Consider the following 25,586-nt stretch of genomic DNA (forward strand, 5'->3'; position numbering starts at 1 on the left):
GTGCTACGACACCTTCCCAACAGGATTTCTCGGCCAATCGTCATGGATTCCGAGGGGCGTCAGCTCGAGCGTGAACGGCCAATGGCAGAGCCAGGAGCGCAGGCGTCAGCGGGAGGCGTGTTGGGTGAGCTGCAGCAGATCTTAACCGCCTTCACGGCTCGGTTGGATTTAGTGACCGAGCAGAATGTCCTCCTTAATTGGAGAGTGGAGGCTCTCGCCGCCAGGGTGGAAGCGCACGATCAGGGCGCTGCTGCAGCTCCTCCTCTGGCTGGTCCTGGGCCTGAATCAGACGTACCACTGGTCGTTCAACAAACCCCCCCACCATCCCCTGAAGCTTACATAAGCCCTCCGGAACCGTACGGGGCTGTGTCGAGACGTGCGCGGACTTCCTCATGCAGTGTTCGCTCGTCTTTTCACAGCGCCCCGTCATGTACGCATCAGATGCTAGCCGGGTAGCTTATGTTATTAATCTGCTTCGAGGAGGGACACGAGCAGGGCCAAAGTAAGATTAACTGACAGACAAAGGAGACTGGCCCGCGGGGAGTGTTTTGTCTGCGGCTCTTGTGAGCACATGCAGAGGGACTGCCCTGAACGGTCAAACTACAAACGCCCGTCCTTAGAATCTGGGCTAAGGGTGGGCCATAACACACACGCGGAAAGACCCCGCAGATCGGCACGAATCCCAGTAACAATCCTTTGTGAGGAGTTAACCCTTCACGCCCCAGCACTAATAGACACGGGGTCAGAAGGGAATCTGCTGGACAGCAGATGGGCAAAGGAAGTAGGGCTCCCTCTGGTGGCTCTGCCGGCACCATTGCAGGTGCGAGCACTAGATAGCACTCTTCTTCCATTAATCACACATCAGACACAACCAGTGACCTTGGTTGTATCTGGGAATCACAGGGAGGAGATAGTGTTCCATGTAACACCATCTACCTCCCGAGTGATTTTGGGTTTTCCATGGATGGTGAAGCACAATCCCCGGGTCGATTGGCCGTCCGGGGTTGTGACGCAGTGGAGCGAAACCTGCCACCGGGAGTGTTTAGGATCCTCGGTTCCCCCCGGCACTACAGCTAATGAGGAGGTCAAAGTTCCCCCCAATCTATCGGCGGTGCCAGAGGAGTACCATGATCTTGCTGACGTTTTCAACAAAGATCTGGCGCTCACTCTTCCTCCGCACCGACCGTATGATTGTGCCATTGATTTAGTCCCGGGCGTTGAGTACCCGTCCAGTAGGTTGTACAACCTCTCACGTCCGGAACGCGAATCAATGGAGACCTACATCCGGGACTCCTTAGCTGCCAGGCTGATCCGGAACTCCACCTCCCCGATGGGTGCTGGTTTCTTTTTTGTGGGCAAGAAAGACGGCGGACTCCGTCCATGCATTGATTACAGAGGGCTGAACGAGATCACGGTTCGCAACCGATACCCGTTACCTCTGTTGGATTCAGTGTTCACGCCCCTGCATGGAGCCCAAATCTTTCCGAAATTGGATCTTAGAAATGCGTACCACCTGGTTCGGATCCGGAAGGGAGACGAATGGAAGACGGCATTCAACACCCCGTTAGGTCACTTCGAGTACCTGGTCATGCCGTTCGGCCTCACTAACGCCCCCGCGACGTTCCAAGCTTTGGTAAACGACGTCTTGCGGGACTTCCTGCATCGGTTCGTCTTCGTATATCTGGACGACATACTCATCTTTTCCCCGGACCCTGAGACCCATGTCCAGCATGTACGTCAGGTCCTACAGCGGTTGTTGGAGAACCGGCTGTTTGTGAAGGGCGAGAAGTGCGAGTTCCACCGCACTTCTTTGTCCTTCCTGGGGTTCATCATCTCCTCCAACTCCGTCGCCCCTGATCCGGCTAAGGTTGCGGCGGTGAGAGATTGGCCCCAACCAACAAGCCGCAGGAAACTACAGCAGTTCCTCAGCTTTGCAAATTTTTACAGGAGGTTCATCAAAGGTTACAGTCAGGTAGTTAGCCCCCTGACTGCCCTGACCTCCACCAAGGTCCCCTTCACCTGGTCGGATCGGTGCGAAGCCGCGTTCCAGGAGTTGAAACGCCGGTTCTCGACTGCGCCAGTTCTGGTGCAGCCTGATCCTGATCGCCAGTACGTAGTAGAAGTGGACGCCTCTGACTCAGGGATAGGAGCCGTGCTGTCCCAGAGCGTGGAGGCTGATAAAGTTCTCCATCCTTGTGCCTTTTATTCCCGCAGGTTGACCCCAGCTGAACGGAACTATGACGTTGGCAATCGGGAACTTCTTGCGGTGAAGGAGGCTCTTGAAGAGTGGAGACACCTGCTGGAGGAGGCTTCGTTGCCCTTCACGGTTTTCACTGACCATCGGAACCTGGAGTACATCCGGACCGCCAAGCGGCTGAACCCCAGGCAAGCCCGCTGGTCTCTGTTCTTCGGGCGCTTTGACTTCCGGATTACATATCGCCCCGGGACCAAGAACCAAAAATCAGACGCCTTGTCCCGGGTGCACGAAGAAGAAGCCAAAGCGGGGCTGTCGAACCCCACCGAGACCATCATCCCCGAGTCCACTGTCGTGGCCGCCCTTACCTGGGACGTGGAGAAGACCGTCCGGGAGGCCCTGACCAGGAGCCCGGACCCGGGGACTGGCCCCAAGGACAGACTGTACGTCCCACCAGAGGCAAGAGCTGCCGTATTGGACTTCTGTCACGGGTCCAAGCTCTCCTGTCATCCCGGAGTGCGTAGGACCGTGGCAGTAGTCCAGCAGCGCTTCTGGTGGGCGTCCCTGGAAACCGACGTCCGGGACTACATCCAGGCCTGTACCATCTGCGCCAGGGGCAAGGCAGACCATCGGAGGACGACGGGCCTCCTCCAACCCCTGCCAGTGCCTCATCGCCCCTGGTCTCACATCGGCCTGGATTTCATCACGGGCCTCCCGCCGTCCCAGGGCAACACCGTAATCCTCACGATAGTGGACCGGTTCTCCAAGGCGGCCCACTTCGTGGCCCTCCCGAAGCTCCCGACGGCCCAGGAGACAGCAGACCTCCTGGTTTACCACGTCTTGCGGCTGCATGGGATACCGTCGGACATCGTCTCGGATCGTGGTCCCCAGTTCTCTTCACAGGTGTGGAAGAGTTTCTGCAAGGAGCTGGGGGCCACCGTGAGTCTCTCGTCCGGGTACCACCCCCAGACCAACGGCCAGGCAGAGCGGGCCAACCAGGAGTTGGAGCAGGCCCTGCGGTGTGTCACCTCCGCACATCCGGCGGCCTGGAGTCACCATCTGGCCTGGATCGAGTATGCCCACAACAGCCAAGTTTCGTCTGCTACCGGCCTCTCCCCTTTTGAGGTGTGTTTGGGGTACCAGCCCCCATTATTCCCGCTGGTGGAGGGAGAGGTCGGTGTGCCCTCGGTCCAGGCCCACCTTCGGAAATGTCGCCGGGTGTGGCGGACCGCCCGCTCTGCCCTGTTGAAGGCCCGGACGAGGGCCAAATCCCAAGCAGACCGCCGACGGTCCCCGGCCCCCACGTACCAGCCCGGGCAGGAGGTGTGGCTCTCAACGAAGGACATCCCCCTCTGTGTGGACTCCCCCAAGTTAAAAGACAGATACATCGGACCCTTCACAATCCTCAAAATCATCAACCCGGCCGCAGTGACGCTCCAACTCCCAGCTTCACTGCGGATCCACCCGGTATTCCACGTGTCCCGTATCAAGCCACACCACACCTCGGCCCTCTGTGCACCTGGACCTACGCCGCCTCCTGCCCGGCTCATCGACGGGGAGCCTGCTTGGACAGTCCGCAGGCTCCTGGACGTCCGTCGTAAGGGCCGGGGGTTCCAATATCTGGTGGACTGGGAGGGGTATGGACCTGAAGAACGCTCCTGGGTGAAGAGGAGCTTCATCCTGGACCCGGCCCTCCTGGCCGATTTCTACAGAAGACACCCGGACAAGCCAGGTCGGGCGCCAGGAGGCGCCCGTTGAGGGGGGGTCCTGTTATGTGGGCCGCTGAAGAGGAGGTACTGCTGGCCCACTACCACCAGAGGGCGCCCTGCTTGGAGTGCGGGCTCCAAGCACGAGAGGGCGCCAGACCCAGAAGAAGTGACAGCTGTCATTCATCCCCTGCACCAGCTGTCACTCGTTCATCATCATCATCACCATCATAAAAGCCGGACTGCAACTCCACCTCCTCGCCGAGAAATCGACTACCGAGAGGTAATTTCTCTGCTGACTGACACATTGTGTAACCAACTGAACTTCTGTTGCAGCCGTTTTCCTGAAGTGTTGCCTGTCTGGAGGATTGGCGTTTGGTGTGAGAGTGACGGCTTCACCTCGCACCCCATCCCAGATAAGTGGTAGATCAGGAGCTGCACGAGTGTGTGTGATTTGGAGGTGGAGGTGCTCCCTCCTAACTGTGTACAGACTGTAGACCACTGAGTGTACGGATTTACACTCATTCATCTTGTCTCTGCTTTTTGCCAGCAGTACCAGGGTCGACAGCCGAAGACAGAGGTCACCTGGGGATTCGGGACTTGGCGGCTCCGGTGTTCTTCAGACCGTTGGTGGTGGAGGCCGTGTGGGACGCGGCCTCTCTCTCGTCGGGGTCTTCTATCTTCGAGCCTGCCCACACGTCACCTGGTGTTAATTGACTTTGCAATTTCTGTGTATTTAGTTGTGTATTGTCACAACAGTAAATTGTTACCTTTTGGCTTACTCATTGTCCATTCATTTGCGCCCCCTGTTGTGGGTCCGTGCTACGACACCTTCCCAACACTGGGAGTAGGCACCGTCTCTACGGGGATGGGGTAATGAGGGGATGGCAGGGGGAGAGAAGCTGCAGAGAGGTGTGTAAGACTACAACTCTGCTTCCTGGTCCCAACCCTGGATAGTCACGGTTTGGAGGATTTAAGAAAATTGGCCAGATTTCTAGAAATGAGAGCTGCTCCATCCAAAGTGGGATGGATGCCGTCTCTCCTAACAAGACCAGGTTTTCCCCAGAAGCTTTGCCAATTATCTATGAAGCCCACCTCATTTTTTGGACACCACTCAGACAGCCAGCAATTCGAGGAGAACATGCGGCTAAACATGTCACTCCCGGTCAGATTGGGGAGGGGCCCAGAGAAAACTACAGAGTCCGACATTGTTTTTGCAAAGTTACACACCGATTTAATGTTAATTTTAGTGACCTCCGATTGGCGTAACCGGGTGTCATTACTGCCGACGTGAATTACAATCTTACCAAATTTACGCTTAGCCTTAGCCAGCAGTTTCAAATTTCCTTCAATGTCGCCTGCTCTGGCCCTCGGAAGACAATTGACTATGGTTGCTGGTGTCGCTAACTTCACATTTCGCAAAACAGAGTCGCCAATAACCAGAGTTTGATCCTCGGTGGGTGTGTCGTCGAGTGGGGAAAAACGGTTAGAGATGTGAACGGGTTGGCGGTGTACACGGGGCTTCTGTTTAGGACTACGCTTCCTCCTCACAGTCACCCAGTCGGCCTGCTTTCCCGGCTGCTCGGGATCTGCCAGGGGGTAACTAACGGCGGCTAAGCTACCTTGGTCCACACCGACTACAGGGGCCTGGCTAGCTGTAGAATTTTCCACGGTGTGGAGCCGAGTCTCCAATTCGCCCAGCCTGGCCTCCAAAGCTACGAATAAGCTACACTTATTACAAGTACCGTTACTGCTAAAGGAGGCCGAGGAATAACTAAACATTTCACACCCAGAGCAGAAAAGTGCGGGAGAGACAGGAGAAGCCGCCATGCTAAATCGGCTAAGAGCTAGTAGCTGCGCTAAGCTAGCGGATTCCTAAAAACACGCAAAGTGAATAATGTGTAAATAATTTAGAGGTGATTCAGCAGAAGGAGTGCTTTAGTTAAGGCACGTGAAGATTACACTGGGAAACAAATCGTAATCTAGATAACTAGATCAATCTAACTGCGCAGATTAAACAGCTAACAGATACAGCAAAACACCGCTGTGCTCCAGAACAGGAAGTGATACAATACCGCAGTGAGAGCCAACCACCAGTAGAGGCAAGCAAACATTCCACCACACCATGGAGGCTCTCACCGCTCAGGTGGAGACGCGCGTCAGGCGCGGCTGCAGCCACTCCTTCTGTGGACCTGTCGCTAAACACAGAAGATCCAGTGGTCGTTCAAAGGTCTCCTCCCCCCCATCACCTGAAGCTTACATTAGCCCCCCGGAACCGTATGGGGGTTGTGTCGAAACGTGCGCAGACTTCTTGATGCAGTGCGCGCTCGTTTTTTCGCAACGCCCCATGATGTATGCGTCAGACCACAGCCGGGTGGCTTATGTAATTAATTTGCTTCGGGGCAAGGCATGCGCCTGGGCTACGGCGCTCTGGGAGCAGGACTCACGGCTCCTTTCGACATATACTGGGTTTATCAGGGAATTTCGACAGGTGTTCGATCATCCCAATAGAGGCGAATCCGCTTCAAATATGCTGCTGTCAATGAGACAGGAACGCCGGAGTGCTGCTGATTACGCAATCGACTTCCATGTTGCGGCAGCGAGGGCCGGTTGGAACTCATTAGCACTCCGCGCCGCCTTTGTAAACGGGCTGTCTCCGGCCCTAAAGGAGTATCTGGTGGCTAAGGATCAGCCGCGGGATTTAGATGGGCTTATTGATCTGGTTATTTGTTTAGACAATCGCTTAGAGGAATTTAAGCGGGAGCGAGACAAAGGGCGTGGCCAGGTGTGCGCTGTCCCTCTCCCATCCAGATCCGAGTTAGTGCCGTCCTCTCCCTGCTGCAAAGCCAGGGTTCTCCGCGTTACACCAGCTCCCCCTGCTGACATTGCTATGGAAACGAGCAGGGCAAAAGTGACAAAAAAGGAAAAACAAAGGAGACTGGCACGTGGAGAGTGTGTTTACTGCGGCTCGAATGAGCATGCGCAGAATAAGGGGCCCCAGGCGGTTTTAAACAACAAGGCTCACCTTAGAGGACTGGGCTAAGAGTGAGTCATACTAACCATACGGGTGTCCCACGCAAATGTGCACGACTCCCAGTCACAATCCTCTGTGGGGATTTAACCCTTACCGCTCCAGCACTGATCGACACGGGGTCGGAAGGGAACCTACTGGACAGTAGGTGGGCTAAGGAGGTAGGGCTCCCTCTGGTGCCTGTTCCTTCACCATTGAAGGTGCGGGCACTAGATGGCACCCTACTACCAGAAATCACACACCAGACACAGCCTTTAACTTTGGTTGTCTCTGGAAATCACAGGGAGGAGATTGTGTTCTTTGTAACACCTTCTACCTCGAGGATTATTTTGGGATTTCCATGGATGGTTAAGTACAAATCCCGGATTGATTGGCGTTCTGGGGTTGTGGTTCAATGGAGCGAAACCTGCCCACCGGGAGTACGTGTTTAGATCCTCGGTGCCAACCCGGCGATGCAGTTACAGAGGAGGTCAGAGTTCCACCCAATCTTATGGAGGTGCCGGCTGAGTATCATGACCTTGCTGACGTCTTCAGCAAGGATCTGGCACTCACCGTGCCCCCGCATCGACCGTATGATTGTGCCATTGATTTGGTTCCAGGCGCTGAGTACCCATCCAGCAGACTGTACAACCTCTCATGTCCTGAACGCGAATCAATGGAGACCTACATCCGGGACTCATTAGCTGCCGGGCTAATCCGAAATTCTTCATCCCCGTTAGGTGCAGGTTTCTTTTTTGTGGGCAAGAAGGACGGCGGTCTCCGTCCATGCATTGATTATAGAGGGCTGAACGAGATCACGGTTCGCAACCGATACCCGTTACCTCTATTGGATTCAGTGTTCCCGCCTCTGCATGGAGCCAAAATATTCACAAAACTGGATCTTAGAAATGCTTATCATCTGGTTCGGATACGGAAGGGAGACGAATGGAAGACGGCATTTAACACCCCTTAGGTCACTTTGAGTACCTGGTCATGCCGTTCGGCCTCACCAACGCCCCCACGACGTTCCAAGTTTTGGTTAACGATGTTCTGCGGGATTTCCTGCACCGATTCGTCTTCGTATAGCTAGACGACATCCTCATCTTCTCCCCGGACTCTGAGACTCATGTTAAGCATGCCCGTCAGGTCCTGCAGCGGTTACTGGAGAACCAGCTGTTTGTGAAGGCCGAGAAGTGTGAGTTCCACCGCACTTCTTTGTCCTTCCTGGGTTTAACATCTCCTCCCAACTCCGTCGCACCCGATCCGGCTAAGGTAGCGGCGGTGAGAGATTGGCCCCAACCGGTAAATCGTAGGAAGCTGCAACAGTTCCTAGGGTTTGCCAATTTTTACAGGAGGTTCATTAAGGGCTGTAGTCAGGTAGTCGGTCTCCTTACAGCCCTGACCTCCACGAAAGTCCTCTTCACCTGGTCGGATCAGTGCGAAGCCGCGTTTAGGGAGTTGAAACACCGGTTTTCTACTGCACCAGTTCTGGTGCAACCTGATCCTAACCACCAGTTCATTGTTGAAGTGGATGCCTCTGACTCAGGGATAGGAGCTGTGCTGTCCCAGAGCAGGGAGTCCGATAGTGTTCTCCACCCTTGTGCTTACTTCTCCCGCAGGTTGACCCCCGCTGAACGGAACTATGACGTAGGCAATCGGGAACTCCTGGCGGTGAAAGAGGCCCTCGAGGAGTGGAGACATCTGTTGGAGGGAGCTGTGGTCCCATTTGTGGTTCTCACTGACCATCGGAACCTGGAATACATCCAGACCGCTAAGCGTCTGAACCCCAGACAAGCCTGATGGTCATTGTTTTTTGGACGCTTCAACTTTAAGATTACCTATCATCCCGGGACCAAGAACATCCAGTCTGACGCCCTGTCCCAGGTGCATGAAGAGGAAGTTGGAGCAAGGCTGTTGGACCCACCGGACACCATCATACCGGAATCCACTATCGTCGCAGCCCTCATGTGGGACGTAGAGGGAGTGGTCAGGGAGGCCCTGACGCGACATCCAGATCCCAGAGGTGGTCCTCCCAACAGGCTGTACGTCCCACCAGACGCTCGGACTGCCGTATTGGACTTCTGTCACAGTTCCAAGCTCTCCTGCCATCCAGGGGTGCAAAGAACCGTGGCAGTGGTCCGGCAGCGGTTCTGGTGGGCGTCAGTTGAAGCCAACACCAGGGACTACATCCGGGCATGTACCATCTGCGCTAGGGGCAAGACTACACACCAGCCGGAGAAGGGGCTCCTCCAGCCACTGCCTGTGCCTCGTCATCCCTGGTCCCACATAGGAGTGGACTTGGTCACGGGTCTCCCTGCGTCCCAGGGTAAGACTGTCATCATGACGATAGTGGACCGGTTCTCCAAGGCGGCCCACTTCGTGGCCCTCCCGAAGCTCCCGACTGCCCAGGAGACCGCAGACCTCCTGGTCTACCACGTCGTGCGTCTGCATGGTATCCTGACGGACATAGTGTCAGACCGTGGTCCTCAGTTCTCCTCGCAGGTCTGGAGGAGCTTCTGTAGGGAGCTGGGGGCCACGGTGAGCCTGTTGTCCGGGTACCACCCACAAACAAACTGTCAAGCAGAGCGGGCTAACCAGGACCTTGAACAAGCCCTAAGGTGTGTCACATCTGCGCACCCGACGGCCTGGAGTCAACATCTGGCCTGGATCGAGTACGCACACAACAGCCAAGTGTTGTCCTCTACCGGCCTCTCCCCATTCGAGGTTTGCTTGGGTATCAACCCCCATTGTTTCCAGCTGTTGAGGGAGAGGTCGAGGTGCCCTCGGTCCAGGCCCACCTCAGGAGATGCCGTCGGGTGTGGAAGAAAGCCTCTCCTGAAGGCCCGGATGCGGGATAAGGACCATGCGGACCGCAGACGAGCCCCGGCCCCAGCTTATCAGCCTGGGCAGGAGGTTTGGCTATCCACGAAGAACATCCCTCTTCAGACCGACTCACCAAAGCTCACCGACCGTTTCATTGGACCGTTCAAGATCGTCAAAGTGATCAGCCCCGCCGCAGTGAAGCTTCAACTCCCGGCTTCACTGCAGATTCACCCAGTCTTTCACATCTCCAAAATCAAACCATATCACACATCGGACCTCTGCACCCCCGGACCGGCACCGCCTCCTGCCCGCATCATCGACGGAGAACCAGCTTGGACTGTGAGACAGCTCCTCGATGTATGTCGGAGGGTCGGGGGTATCAATACCTGGTAGATTGGGAGGGTTATGGCCCAGAAGAACGCTCCTGGGTGAAGAGGATCTTCATTTTGGATCCTGCCCTCCTGGCGGATTTCTCCTGGAGGCAGCCCGACAAGCTGGGTCGGGCGCCAGGAGGCGCCCGTTGAGGGGGGGTCCTGTTGTGTGTGCCGCTGAAGAGGAGGTACTGCTGGCCCACCACCAGATGGCGCCCAGCCACACTGGCACTTTTTGGCCGTTAGAGGGTGCACGGGCCGGTTGGCCTCTCTGACGTCACCAGGTCTGCTCGTTGGCTGTCAGCTGATTGTCATCACTTATCACTACCATTCATAAAAGCCTGGGAAGGACACCATAACTCTGCCGAGTTAACAGCTTACCACGCAGGTAAACCTACTCAGCAGTTTTGTGCCGTACGCACATTCATTGTAACTGAAGTCTTTGCAGTTGTGACTTATACTTGCAGCTTGTAGCCGAGTTTGTGGAAGTTGGAGGAGTTGGCGTCTCCACTCCTCACTTCTGACTTACTAAGTATAACAATTGAATAATTGACACTGCGCGTCCTCCAGTTTTCCCTCTGCACTCTGGGAGTATCTGGATTTATTCCTACAAGAGGATTACTGTGAGTTGCTGACTGTTTGCTGGGTGTTCACACACCCACACTTAACCTGTTTTTTTTCCTGCCAGCAGTACTGGGTCTGACAGCCACGAGCGGTGGCCACCTGGGGGAATAAGGACTTGGCGGCTCCTGTGTGTTGCAGGTCTCCGTTGGCGGTGGAACTTCGTGGGTTCCGGCTCTCCTCTGGATAGGCGTCTCCTACCCTCGGGCCTGCCCACGCGTCACCCTTTTGATTACTGATTGACTGAAGCATATTTGGTTTTGTTTGCACATTTGCATAATAAATTGTCATTTATTTGACTTCCTATTGGCCGTTCATTTACGCCCCCTGGCATGGGTCCATGTACTTCACTTTCCCAACAGACTGTAACACTCTCCTAAAGTTTCATGCATTAACTGGTATTCCATCTAGATCAACTGTTTTTCCACTTCCACTTCTTTCTCTTCATAACTGTCATCAGTTCATGCTTATGAATCCATTGGACTTACCTATTCATTCTCTCCACATCATCCAACATTCTGGCACTCTCATTTTTTTTTTTATTTCATCAACTCCTCAAAGTACTCACTCCACCTTTACAACACACTCTTCTTACTTGTCAGCACATTTCCATCTGCATTCTTTTTCATTGTACATTGTTCAATAAAGTGTGAAAAAAGCTGGATGTTAGCTGGGTTTGCGATTAGTAAGTGCATGTGACTTCCACCTTGGCTATCTTACCAGAGAGTGAACATATTTCATGTTTTACCTGGATTATTTGTATTGCCTGAGTTTGGCTTGATTCTATTTATTGTTATACTGTGTTCAATGTTGTTAATAGTTTCTCAAGGTAAGATCCATTCATAACTGTGACTGTCAGCTCTAAAGACAATGACCTGACCTATCTTCTGAGACTGAGGCTGTGTTAATATAAATCATTATAGTCAACAAAAACACACATAGTTAGTCTAGTTTATCAGGTGTCGTACCTCAAATGTACCAGTGATTTCAAAGTATTTTGAGGTAATGTGTATTTTTCTATAACAGGCAAATTTCTGTGCACAGACACAATTGTAGAACGGCAGAAGTCCATCACAGGTGCTACACCTCTTTTAGATAACCTTCTCAACTTGGGAGACCGTGTCATCATCATAACTGCCCATGAACTCACTGGATCAATGCCATCCATTCCTCGCTAGCCATTGTTTAAATGGCTTTGAAATGCCGGAACTCTGCTGGCACCATGGTGCATTCTAGGAAGCGCAGGTGGCCACCAGGGGATTATAGGAAATGTTAAAGAACTGAATGGACCAGATTTTGTACAGTCTGAACACTTTAACCCTTCTTCCTCTGTAGTTTGTAGTATTGTCTTTAAATTGCAGAGTTTTGATTAACGTTTATGCTTCTTTGTGGAAAGCACCATGTGAGTGTAAATAAAATGTGTTTTGGTCAAATGGTTACATCTGGACTGTCGTAATGGTTTAGTTGTGGTTGTAGTAGTAGAGGTAGTACAGGACTGACAGTGGTGAAAATCTCATTTATTATTACTGACATTACTGTCCTGGTTGTTGTGATGCGATCTGCCGCAGGACTTGTGATGTGAGTTGCTGCAGCTGTCTGGTTACTGTGGCCATGCTGTTGTTCTCCTCTGCTGAACCAACGTGATATTAGTGGTTAGTCTGTTGAACACAGTAAGAGGCCTTCAGGCTCGAGTACACTTCAAAAGAAGCAAAACTTTCAGGACAAAAAGTTCTTTCATGGCTTCACTTTTGTAACTCATTCTTTTCGTGTTCTGCGTGTGACAGTCACAAACAGAACTCTGTTTTGTATTTTGTATTTCTGATCCTTCACACACCCGCATTTGGTCACCTTATCATGAGTCGTTATGTCACTATTGAACGACCGTGTGTAGAGCTTGGCGTTTGCTTAGCTTAAATTAGAACCACTGCTGCTGTTGGAGGAACATGATTCTTGATGCCCTGGATTGGACAGACTAACTGTCGAGTGACTTTCAAGTCTTGGCACTGGAAGTCCAAGAGAAGTCCCCGTCATCTGTTGTGAGTTGACTCGGGACTTACAATGCCAAGACATGAAAATGTCTTGCCAGTGATTTTGTTCATGGTTAAAGCGATGCGCTTGTAACTAGAGGATCCTTGGTTCAAATCCCCGTCAGACTGGAAAATCACAAAGGGCCCTTGGGTATGGTCCTTAATCCCCAGGATGCGTCGTCCAGTCTGCACTTGAGCCCCTTGCACGACAATACCCTGACAACAGTGTGTGTGTGTGTGTGTGTGTGTGTGTTTGTTTGTGTGTGTGTGTCAGAGAGAGGGTGAATGTGAGACATCACTGTAAAGTGCTTTGAGCATGAAATTATGATATAAATGCCATCTATTTCCAGTTTACTATTTTCCTCTACTTCTAGTTAATACTGGCACTGCCTTCTCAATAACAGGTGGTAATTTTGTGCCTATTTAATGACGTTTCAATGAACCACATCATAACTTCTTCATACAGCAATGAGACTTCCAGATTGGGGATTCCTGTTGTGCTAAATGATGTGTCTTCACACAGTCACTGTTTACTAGTCTGTGTCACTCGATTTTTAGCCGACGTGTGGCTCCATGCTTTCCTAATGCAATGCACACACAGCAGATTATTTTTCTGATGATCATTGTTATTAATTATGTTACTATAAGGTCATTTTCATGTGAGGTCAGAGATAAATGTCAAGAATAAAGTTGTAAAATACTTTGTAATTCTACACTATGGCATTGCCAAATACCCAAGGATACTCTTAAAATACCTAGTACTAAACACCACCTCATCTTTAGGTGGTCACCGGTTAGCGTCCAGGTTTCATAACTATACAACAAACACCAGCACCCTAAAGATTTGGACATTTGTTCTTGTGCAAAGGCATTGGTATTAACAAACACCTCTATTCAGTGGCCCAACGGCGAGAGGGACTCTTCCCAGGTGTCTCTTAATTTCAAAGGTTAAGAATCCACAGACACAAATATCACTGCTAAGATAAGTGAATCTGTCAACATGTTTGACACTTTGACCACGTGCAGACCACCGGTTTCAGGAAGTCATTGAAAGTCTGGATCAGCTTCACAAGTGCTGTAATCAGGACATCCATTTATTTTGCGAAGAACAAAGCAATTTTTTGCCCAAATTTTGCCTGCTGGACTCCACAACCCTGTCCAACACCCATATACGTGATGAACACATTAGAAACCAGAACACATCCCTGACCAAAGCCAGAATTCACTGGGAAGAAGTCAGAGACTCTGCCCCCACCCTGCACAGCCTCACAGTACCTGTATAAAATCTAAATGGTGTGACACCCGGGATGGGTGTGGGATCGAACCCCGGACTGCTCACACTAAAGACCAGAACTCTACCAGGTCAGCCAAAGGGGAATTCCCTGTTAGCCAAGCTAGCGGGAACATCTTTTCAATCCGGACTTCATCTTGCTACAATGGTAAATGGACTACATTTATTGAGCACTTTTCCATCTGCATAAGAAGTGCAAAGCGCTTTACAATTATGTCTCACATTCACCCATTCACACAGACACACTGATGTCAGTGTGCTGCCATGCAAGGCACAGTACACACCAGGAGCAACGAGGATTCGGGACCTTACCCAAGGGCCCTTAGTGACTAGCTGGGTTTTGAAACAAGGATCCTCTGGTCTGAAGCCCAATGCTTAACCACTAGACCATCACTTGCCCCATGAGTCTAGTCAAGTCAAGTCATGTGTGGGAGCATGCTTTAGTGTTGTAGCATCTACAGTAGTGTTCAGAATAATAGTAGTGCTATGTGACTAAAAAGATTAAGCCAGGTTTTGAGTATATTTCTTATTGTTACATGGGAAACAAGGTACCAGTAGATTCAGTAGATTCTCATAAATCCAACAAGACCAAGCATTCATGATATACATACTCTTAAGGCTGTGGAATTGGGGTATTAGTAAAAAAAAAGTAGAAAAGAGGGTGTTCACAATAATAGTAGCATCTGCTGTTGACGCTACAAACTCAAAACTATTATGTTCAAACTGCTTTTTTAGCAATCCTGTGAATCACTAATGTAGTATTTAGTTGTATAACCACAGTTTTTCATGATTTCTTCACATCTGCGAGGCATTAATTTTGTTGGTTTGGAACCAAGATTTTGCTCCTTTACTAGTGTGCTTGGGGTCATTGTCTTGTTGACACACACATTTCAAGGGCATGTCCTCTTCAGCATAAGGCCTCTTCAAGTATTTTGACATATCCAAACTGATCCATGATACCTGGTATGCGATATATAGGCCCAACACCATAGTAGGAGAAACATGCTCATATCATGATGCTTGCACCACCATGCTTCACTGTCTTCACTGTGAACTGTGGCTTGAATTCAGAGTTTGGGGGTCATCTCACAGACTGTCTGCGGCCCTTGGACCCAAAAAGAACAATTTTACTCTCATCAGTCCACAAAATATTCCTCCATTTCTCTTTAGGCCAGTTGATGTGTTCATTGTGTTCTTCTGCACGTGTTTTATTTAAAGCCCCTTTCACACCGGGGCTACTTCCAGTTGCTTCCTGTGGTGTCATGATGATGCAGGAATTTCTGCGTCAGGTGCGCGCAGCAGGGGCAGAGAGGAGGTGAGAATGCAGCCTGCAGGTTCTCTGCACAGAGAAGTCAGAGTGCACAGTTTGGCTGCAGACTGTGCACTCTGACTTCTCTTCTACTTGTTGTTGTGCGCACGAACCGTCCTTGAGCAAATGTGGAGATGTCTGGAGTTCTACTTGATGTTGACATGTCCTGGACTTATGTCCTTTTTTAAGTGTGATGAGAGAGTCTGAGGAGAGAAAGGAACTAACTGCTTGCAGGCAATTTTTCTTCTTTTCTTTCCTCTTTGACCGCGAGATGTGCGCGCACGTGCGTGGACGCGAATGAACCATCAAGCAAATGTGGAGATGTCTGGAGTTCTACTTGATGTTGACATGTCCCGTCTCAGGACTTATGTCCTTTTTTGTCCTTTTTTTTTTTTACTGTGATGTGAGAGTTTGAGCAGAGAACAAGGAACTAATGCCTGCAGCCAGACTTTTTTTTTTTTAATTGTTCACATGTGCACGCGTGAACGAACGTCCATGAGTGGACTGGAGATGTCCGGACTTTTTACTGGATATTTCTGGCATTCAGTCTGCATTTATTTTCTGTGGTCTTTTTTTTAGCGTGTAGTTTTTACTGCATTAAGTACACGGTATAAAAACAATCCTGCGTGATTTATACTGCGGGAACAATGGAACACAGCAGGAATCATAAATTGGCTTCCGAGTCATGCCGGGTAACGCCTCTTTGCCCCGAATTGTGCTGGAACCACTTCCTTTCTGCGTCGAGCACAGGACGCCAAAAAAATTAAACAGGTTTAATTTTTCGGCACTCGACTTGCTTCCTCCTTTGCGCCCCTCGTGCTGTTGTGGCGCCGAGCTGCATCGTCTCTGCACTGAGTTGCTTCCACGCGCAACTGGGAGCAACCGGGAGCACTCCCGGTGTGAAAGGGGCTTAACAGAGGGATTTTGCGGGGGATTCTTGCAAATAAATTAGCTTCACACAGGCATCTTCTAACTGTCACGGCACTTACAGGTAACTCCAGACTGTCTTTGATCATCCTGGAGCTGATCAATGGGTGAGCCTTTGTCATTGTGGTTATTATTCTGTCCATTTTGATGGTTGTTTTCCATTTTCTTCCACGCGTCTCTGTTTTTTTTTGTCCATTTTAAAGCATTGGAGATCATTGTAGATGAACAGCCTATAATTTTTTGCACCTGCGTTTAAGTTTTCCCCTCTCCAATTAACTTTTTAATCAAACTACGCTGTTCTTCTGAACAATGTCTTGAACGTCCCATTTTCCTCAGGCTTTCAAAGAGAAAAGCATGTTCAACACGTGCTGGCTTCATCCTTAAATAGGGGACACCTGTTTGTTCCACAAAATTGACGAACTCACTGACTGAATGCCACACTACTATTATTGTGAACACCCCTTTTCTACTTTTTTTTTACTAATAGCCCAATTTCATAGCCTTAAGAGTGTGCATATCATGAATGCTTGGTCTTGTTGGATTTGTGAGAATCTACTGAATCTACTGGTACCTTGTTTCCCATGTAACAATAAGAAATATACTCAAAACCTGGATTAATCTTTTTAGTCACATAGCACTACTATTATTCTGAACACTACTGTACTTGACAACGTAACAGCCTTGGGCCGTGGATGGTAACCACTGAGTCAGACGACCAGTTCATCAACATATGTTGAAAGTAAGCAGCAATCTGCCTTAAGGCCCCCTGACACGAGCATGCCTTTGTCTCACGCACTCTTTAAACTCATCTTTAACTGGTGCAGACAGGACGCCAGAGGGGTGCCGGTGCATGCTATTGCGCACAGAGAATTTTGAAATGTTTAAAAAATCTTTCATGCATAAATGTCATGCTATGTAGCGCAATCTAATCACCAACACGACGTGCAGCTGTCAGTCAAGTGGAGTAAACTGACGTGAACAGAGCGAGTGTGATGTCACCACATCGCATCAGAGTGCAGCTTGTCTGAACGATTTTAACAAGAAGTTAAATCTGTTATAAACATACTTTAACAGCTGCACACAAGAAGGAAAGAAGACACAACTGTTTTGCCAAGCCATGACAATGTAAACATGACAAATAATTACCTTTTTAGACGGCTCAAAATGCTTTCTGCAGCTTGTTAGGTGTGCGCAAACAGCTGAAGCTGGAGTGGTCCTCTGTGATTCAGGAAGCCATTACAGCCATTTTCAATGGCCAATTTACAGATAAAATGATTAATCTGACACAAAATAATTATTTTATATACACGGCGTCCAGCGCAGAGTGCGTGGCAGCCGGTAGAACAAAGAATGGCATCCAGCTGGGACCACAGAGGGTGGTATCATCACGACAACGTGCGTTCTATTGTGTGAATCAAAGACATGCTGAAATGGTGAAATAGGTGAAATATTGCCATTTCCTTGGCCTTCTCCTCGGTCAGTGGGGTCTTGAATGCTGAGGCACCTAGAAACACGCTGTAATGTCAAAAGCTGGCAACACTCCTCATCTGCGTCTCCTTAAGTAACTGTTCATTTGACACAAAGGCATTTCAGCAGTACCCACAGAGCCTCCAAACATAATTAGTTGCAAAGACATCCATTTGTTGATAAGGTCACTGGTTAGCGTCTAAGTCTTGCAATCATAGAGTATGGTGCATCTGGAAAGTATTCACAGCATGTCACTCTTTCCAGATTTTGTGGCGTTACACCCTTATTCCAAAATGGATGAAATTCATTTTTTTCCCCTCAGAATTCTACATACAATACCCCATAATGACAATGTGAAAAAGTCTTTTTGAGGTTTTTGCAAATTTATTAAAAATAATAAACCTAAGAAATCATATCTACATAAGTATTCACAGCCTTTACCATGAAGCTCAAAATTGAGCTCAGGTGCCTCTTGTTTCCACGGATCATCCTTGAGATTTTTCTACAGCTTATTTGGATTCCATCTGGCCGCCGGTCTAAACTGAGCGATCATGGGATGAGGGCGTTAGTCAGGGAGGTGACCAAGAACCACGATGGTCACTCTGTCAGAGTTCCAGCATTCCTCTGTGGAGAAAGGAGAACCTTCCAGAAGGATAACCATCTCTGCAGCAATTTAACAATCAGACCTGCATGGTAGAGTGGTCAGACGGAAGCTACTCCTTAGTAAAAGGCACATAGCAGCCAGCCTGGAGTTTGCCAAAAAGGCACCTGAAGGACTCTCAGACCATGAGAAACAAAATTCTCTGTGGAGACAAAGGCTGAAGTCATGTTTGAAGGAAACCAGGCACCATCCCTACAGTGAAGCATGGTGGTGGCAGCATCATGCTGTGGGGATGTTTTTCAGCAGCAGGAACTGGGAGACTAGTCAGGATTGAGGGAAAGATGAATGCAGCAATGTACAGAGACATCCTGGATGAATACCTGCTCCAGAGCGCTCTTGATCTCAGAGTGGGGTGATGGTTTATCTTTCAGCAGTACAATGACCCTAAACACACAGCCAAGATATCAAAGGAGTGGCTTCAGGACAACTCTGTGAATGTCCTTGAGTGGCCCAGCCAGAGCCCAAACCTGAATCTGATTGAACATCTCTGGAGAGATCTGAAAATGGTTGTGCTGTGCACCGACACTCCCCATCCAACCTGATGGAGCTTGAGAGGTTCTGCAAAGACGAACGGGCAAAAGTACCCAGAGATAGGTGCACCAAGCTTGTGGCATCATATTCAAGAAGACTTGAGGCTGTAATTGCTGCCAAAGGTGCATCAACAAAGTATTGAGCAAAGGGTGGGAATATTTATGTAAATGTGACTTCTTTGTTTTTTTTAATAAATTTGCAAACATTTCAAAAAATGTTTTTCATGCTGTTATTATAGGGTGTTGTGAGTAGAATTTTGAGGGGAAAATGACTTTAACCAACTTTAGAATAAGGCTGTAACATAGCAAAAATTGGAAAATACTTTGAATACTTTCATGATGCACTGTAAGACAGGAAGCACCAAAACCCTAAAGACTTGACCTTCCTTCTCCTATAATGATATTGGCATAACCAAACACCTCATCTAGCATTCATGGTAGACCTATCAAAGATTGGATGAGCTCCTTGTGAGTCAACAGCCATCATGCTTTTATTGTGTGCATGTGTGTATCTTTAATGTATTTTATTTTTATTTATTTTGCTATGGTGCACTATATTTTATGTGTCTTCATCCCGGGCATTGTGTGTGTCTGCATTTGGGAACCATAGGTGGCACTCGAGCCCACAGGCAATCCTTTTTGAGAGTTGATGGTGGGATTAACACTCTAGGCACCATAAAATACCTCCAAAGCTGGACAAAGATAAGGTAAAATTCTTGTTTCTGCTTTCTGTGGGAGTAAATTTGTAACTGTCTTACTTTGGAGGGTAGTGCACTCTCAAGGGATGGGGGGAAGCTATTTGGAGCCTCACCTTTGAACAAGAAAAAACCACAGGAGAGCTCTGAGGATCTTGTTTTTGGAGGACAGCAGGTGGTGCAGTACTGAGGGGTCATCCACTACAAGGCGGCACCCATGCCCAAATCTGAGACAACTTATGTGAGTGGGCACCTCGTACATCCTTTCACTAAGCATGGATGACCATCTTCGAGGGGAGGTGGAAAATATAAAAAATACTTTGAAATTCACATGGGCTGCAAGAAGCACTGCTGATATTCAGGCTTGCTTTCGATGACGACTTGTAGAGTTAGCAGGAAGTCACTGAAGTCTTCAGTAAGTAACTCGGAGTGAATTCTTTTGAGTATAACCCTTGTAAATTATCTGGCCTGGCAAAGAGTGCAGTGTAATACCACTATTGTTGGTGCAATCTAGACAATCACTTTTCCCTTTTAAAGTGGAGCAATGAGTGTAGAATGAACATTTCTTCTTCTTTCTGCCTTTGGGTGGACTTGGTGGAGCCTTGCAATCGTGTGTTTTCAGCATTTGAAATCAGCACAGTGCGCAACTGTCATTATTGTATGCGTTGCTTAAGGCTTAAAGCCTTTGAAACAATCCCTGTAATGGGCATTTCACACTGAAAGTGTCAGGAGCTTCAGGCAACGCCTACCAACGCTTTAATGTGTCTGACGCATGACGTCAGACGCGTCACTTCGGAAGCGGCAAGGGGGCGGCGATTGCTATGTCACACTCTGGCTGTTTCCACAATCTGAAAAAAGTTCAGCGATCGCCTTCTTGAATTTGCGTCGCCTGAACCACAAAAAAGCTTTAAAAACAGCAGAACGATTCTCCCATCACCCTGCTGGCAGAAGCTTTTTTTCAGCTACTTTTCAGAGTGATGCCGAGGGAGGACTGACAACTTGGTGGGATATCGATCGAACCGCGACAGCGGGCTGACCCACACAGAGAAGCCGGCCTTCAGGCATCATTCCTGGGCAGACCGAGGCAGGCAGCCGGGGTGATGGAGCAAACCCACTCAGTCCGAAATCTCCCACTTTTGTTTGCCCAACGGAGTTTAGTTCTGCAGCTTTATCGAGGTTAGAATAAAATAAAGTAAAACGTGACGTTTACTGAACTGCTGTGAAGTTTATTGATCGACTAACGTTAGCTTAGCTTTTTAGCACAGTTGATCTGAGTGAACGCTTAATTTGTAAACGGTTCAGTCTTTTTTTATTTTTACCAAATAAAGCTACAGATTTTTTCAGACACCACATAAGCTCAACTTTAAATAACTTTTTTTGGTGGGGGGGGGGGGGCATTTTCTTCCATCGCTTTTTTTCTGTTTTTTTTAACATATAAACTGTTTAGTGTTTCTTTATATTTAAAGAAATATTTTTATTTGTCCCAATCAGGAACATTTCCTGTGCAGACAACCAAACTTCCATTGATGAGCTGAACACCGCGAAGTCCAGTCGAAAGAAAACATCTCTGCTCTTCAAAATAGGACAAAAGTGTCTTCAGCAACACCAGCAGAGTTCAAAGCTACAGAAGAGACCTTCATCTGGTCCTGAGAATCCAGCAGAACATCACCTGCTTCTAAATAAAAGGCTCTTTCAACAGCAATTATTTTATTATTTTTTAAAAAGCTGTTTCATTTTATATTTTAACAATAAATGAACGGATCATTAAAAATGTCCACGAATCAAAGTAAAAAGACATTTGCACAGGTAGAAGCTCTCCACTTATTGTGCTCAAATTCATATTTTAGAAATGACTGTCCTGATAACATTAAAGGCAGTTACATATTTTGACGAAATTACAAGTTGAAATGATTATACAAAAATTCATCATGAGGTTTATGTCACAGAAATCCTACTTTACAATCACACTGCAGTCATTGTTAAATTATTTCCTGTTGCATTTATAATAAACATTTGTATTTATTTACAGTGTCTGTTTTTCTGGTGGAAATGAGATATAAATAATCTACCAGACTTTAAAAAAGTACAAATTTCCATGTTATTTTGTCTAAAAATAAATGTCCAAGGTTCCTTGTGTTAAACAAGAAATTATCTAATCTGAAATAACAGGTGGTTTTAATTTACAGATGAAAGGTTTCTAAATAATCATTTATTGATTTCTTTAGCTGTTTTAATTACAAATGTTCTAAACTTTTTTTAACAGTAATCAGAAATTCTGAGGTAACAACAACAAAAAAACATTTCCAATAATTTTTCTTCAGAAAACTGCTCTATAAATGAGCAGTCCTGTGACACGTTTCTGTTTTGTAGAGATTAGTGGTTTCTGCCAATAGTCGTCTGTGTTTTGGACTGACGCGCCGTTCCTATTGGACAGCGCGAAGCTACGTCACAGCTCAGAGCATCGAAAGTTGGACTGGGTTGAACTTTGACCGCGTCAGCCTGCCGACAAGCGGCAATGCGCGCTCCCGTCAGAAGCGTCGCTTTAGCTCGGCTTTTGACGCAGCGCTTCTGACGCCTCTAAAAAGCAACATGTCTCATTGAAAATAATGCTTTTTAGACCGATTTTTGATGCTTCTGATGTGTTCAATGTGAAAGGCCCATAAGCCTTAACTTTCACAGGCTTCAATGGTAACGGTGTGTGTTTGGTTGCTGGAATTTGTGACCCGTTTGACCTATCGAGGTGTTCAGGCTAGAGACAATATACACTCGCCAGCCACTTTATTAGGTACACTTTGCTAGTACCAAGTTGGACCTGCTTTTGCCTTCAGAACTGCTTTAATTCTTCATGGCATTGATTCAACAAGGTGTTGGAAACATTCCTCAGAGATGTTGGTCCATAATGACATGATGGCATCATGCAGTCGACTATTCAACCAGTCTGCCCGTTCTCTTGATGTCTGACATCCACAAGGCATTTTCATCCACACAACTGTCACTCACTGAATATTTTCACTTTTTGGACCATTCTCTGTAAACCATAGAGATGATTGTGCATGACAATCTTAGTAGATCAGCAGTTTCTGAAATACTCAAACCAGCCCATCTGGCACCAACAACCATATCACGTCCAAAGTCACTTAAATCCCCTTTCTTCCCCATTCTGATGCACGGTTTGAACTTCAGTAAGTTGTCTTCACCTTGTCTAAATGCCTCAATGCATTGATTGGCTGATTAGCTATTTGTGTTAACAAGTGATTGAACAGGTGTACCTAATAAAGTGGCCAGTGAGTGCGTATTCTTTTAATATTATTACAAGAAGCAAATGTTGAAATTAATCATAAAGTTCACAAAAATATTAATACCAACACCGTGCAATTTTAAGGAACAGCATAATGCGGATTTAGAGAATGACTGCTGATGCCTTATTGATATATTGTTTTCAGTGCTTTGGAGAAAAAGGGAGTTTTCTTTCTGCCAGTGCTGAATAGAACACTCCGAGGCTCAAGTGCTAACAATGTGCAAAATTATTATTTTAGTTTAAAACCAGTGTATTTTTTTTTTCCTGTAATGGTTTTCTTCTTGTCAATTCTTATTATAATTTATACACTTTGGAGAATGTCCAAATTTACAGCTCATTTCAGTTTGCTTTTACTATGGTCTGACAAAGAGCACTTACAGTCCACTCCCTGGTGGTAGATTTCTCTTTAAAGCACGCTGTTTAAAATCATTGCTGAACCAAATCTCAACATTTATCTTTGCCTCGTCTACCTTTATATGCCAGTCGAGACGGCTGTTTAAGAATGTGGAAAATGGCAGAAAACACTTTGCAACGGGCACAAAAAGGATATTGTGGTGTTGTTAATGAGCTGTCCATGCAGATGTTCCAGATGGTCCATTACGTGGCGTTTGATATAAAAAGGTAGAGCAGGCAGAGTGTGTGGGTGGCCCTGTCCACACTGAAGCAGTGAGCAGCTCAAGGCCAGCGGTGGCTGATGATTACCGCAAACACACAGTACCATTTACACACACACAGTACCATTTACACACACACACACACACACACACACCCTTCATGCTGAGAAAAAAATATTCTGTTTTTTAGGTTTGCACATTCATTTGATCAAACCTAGTTTTAATCTTTTTCCACACTATTTAAACTCAGCTATTTCAATTTCAGTTTCAATTTATTTTCATTTATATAGCGCCAAATCACAACAAGGTTGCCTCAAGGTGCTTCACATAAGTAAGGTCTAACCTTACTAACCCCCAGAGCAACAGTGGTAAGGAAAAACTCCCTCTGAGGAAGAAACCTCAAGCAGACCAGACTCAAAGGGGTGACCCTCTGTTTGGACCATGCTACAGACACAGTTTACAAAACAATCCACAAAACGAATATACAGGAAATGTTTACGGTGCACAGGACGGTTCCAGAACAGATACCAATCTCTGGATGGAGCCGCACCTCAAACAGAGAAAAGAAAAAAGCAGAATCAAGCATCAGAAAGACAACAAATACAGTGTAATTTGTCAGCTACAATAAGTAGTTTGATCCAATCTAGACTCGTGTTTTTTTTCGTGCTCCTGTAATGAAATGAGTCCCATTTTCGTGATGGGATTTTTTTTTTTAATCTTAATATTACTAACCCTCCCCCTAACACTAACCATAATGCCCCCGCATCACTTTTCATTTTGTGCACCAGTTATAGAATGTATTTGAATAAATTTGTGCTCCCGTTATGAAAATGTGGCACTTTTCATGAAAATATTGAACCAATAGATTAATGTATATTTTGTGATGCTGAATCATGAAATGCTGTGAGATATGGTAGGTTTTATCACATGTGGGGCTTTTACAACCAAAGTCAGTTATGCTTTCTTCTTGTTCTTCATGTTTTTCTCCCGTTGTGTCTCCATCTCACCCTTCCCTCTGAATGTTGTTCTGTCACAACAGCCGCGTGCATCATGTCCACCCTCACCACGTCCATAAACCACCTCTTTGGCCTCCTTTTTCTGGTCCTGTCTGGCAGCTGCATCCTCAGCATCCTTCTCCCTATATACCCTCTGCACATGCCCAAACGATCTCCATCTAGGTGCCTTCACTGTCTTCAAAGTGTCCTATGTCCTCTGTCCCTCTGCCATTACTAATCCTATCCATCCTCATTACTCATAACAAAAATTGCAGTATCATCTCTGCCGCCTCCAGCTTCAGCTCCACCTCCTTTTGTCAGTGTCACCGCCTCCAAGCCTAACAGCACGGCTAGTCTCACTATCATCACAAAAACTTTCCCTTTCTCTCTTATGGACATCCTTCTATCACAGTTATTTTCCACAGACAGTTTCAAAACTGTGCCCATAAACTTTGTAGGATTTTAACTTTAGGGGCCCTTCACGCATTACACAAAAGATGCAGAAACCAGAAGAAAATCTGCAAATCAAAAACGAAATGGAGAACCATAAAACATCTGTATCTGTCTGATGTCATGTGCTGTAATGTAACACCTTGCGTGCACGGTCACGTCCAGCTGTCAGTCGGCAGCGCTGTGTGACCACAGCAAAGCGTATGAGCAAAGTGATCACAAATGAATGAGTTCACACCTTCACCCTTATTTGTGTTAAGTTGGTGATTTTAAGATAGGTTTCTGTGGGAAATTCTGAAGTTAGTGTGAGATGGTCTGAGGAAATGAATGCATCACCAAAAAACAAAAAAACAACAAATGATAATTGTGACATGCTGCATACTTTCCTGCAATGACAATAAAAGCAACAAAATCATAGTTACAGTCTCTATAAACCCCCTGTTGTGTTCACACTCCTCAGTTTTATAGATAAATATAGTTGCTTTAATAAAGAAGAATGTCACAAATTCTGCTGGAGATCGAGGCCCTCTGAATCTAAGCCTGCATTTACTGTGAGGGCGGGCCAATTAAATGCGTGCTTCCACAGTGGTCTCTTTC

The sequence above is a fragment of the Thalassophryne amazonica genome, chromosome 9 (assembly GCF_902500255.1).
Source record: "Thalassophryne amazonica chromosome 9, fThaAma1.1, whole genome shotgun sequence".
Classification (NCBI taxonomy): domain Eukaryota; kingdom Metazoa; phylum Chordata; class Actinopteri; order Batrachoidiformes; family Batrachoididae; genus Thalassophryne; species Thalassophryne amazonica.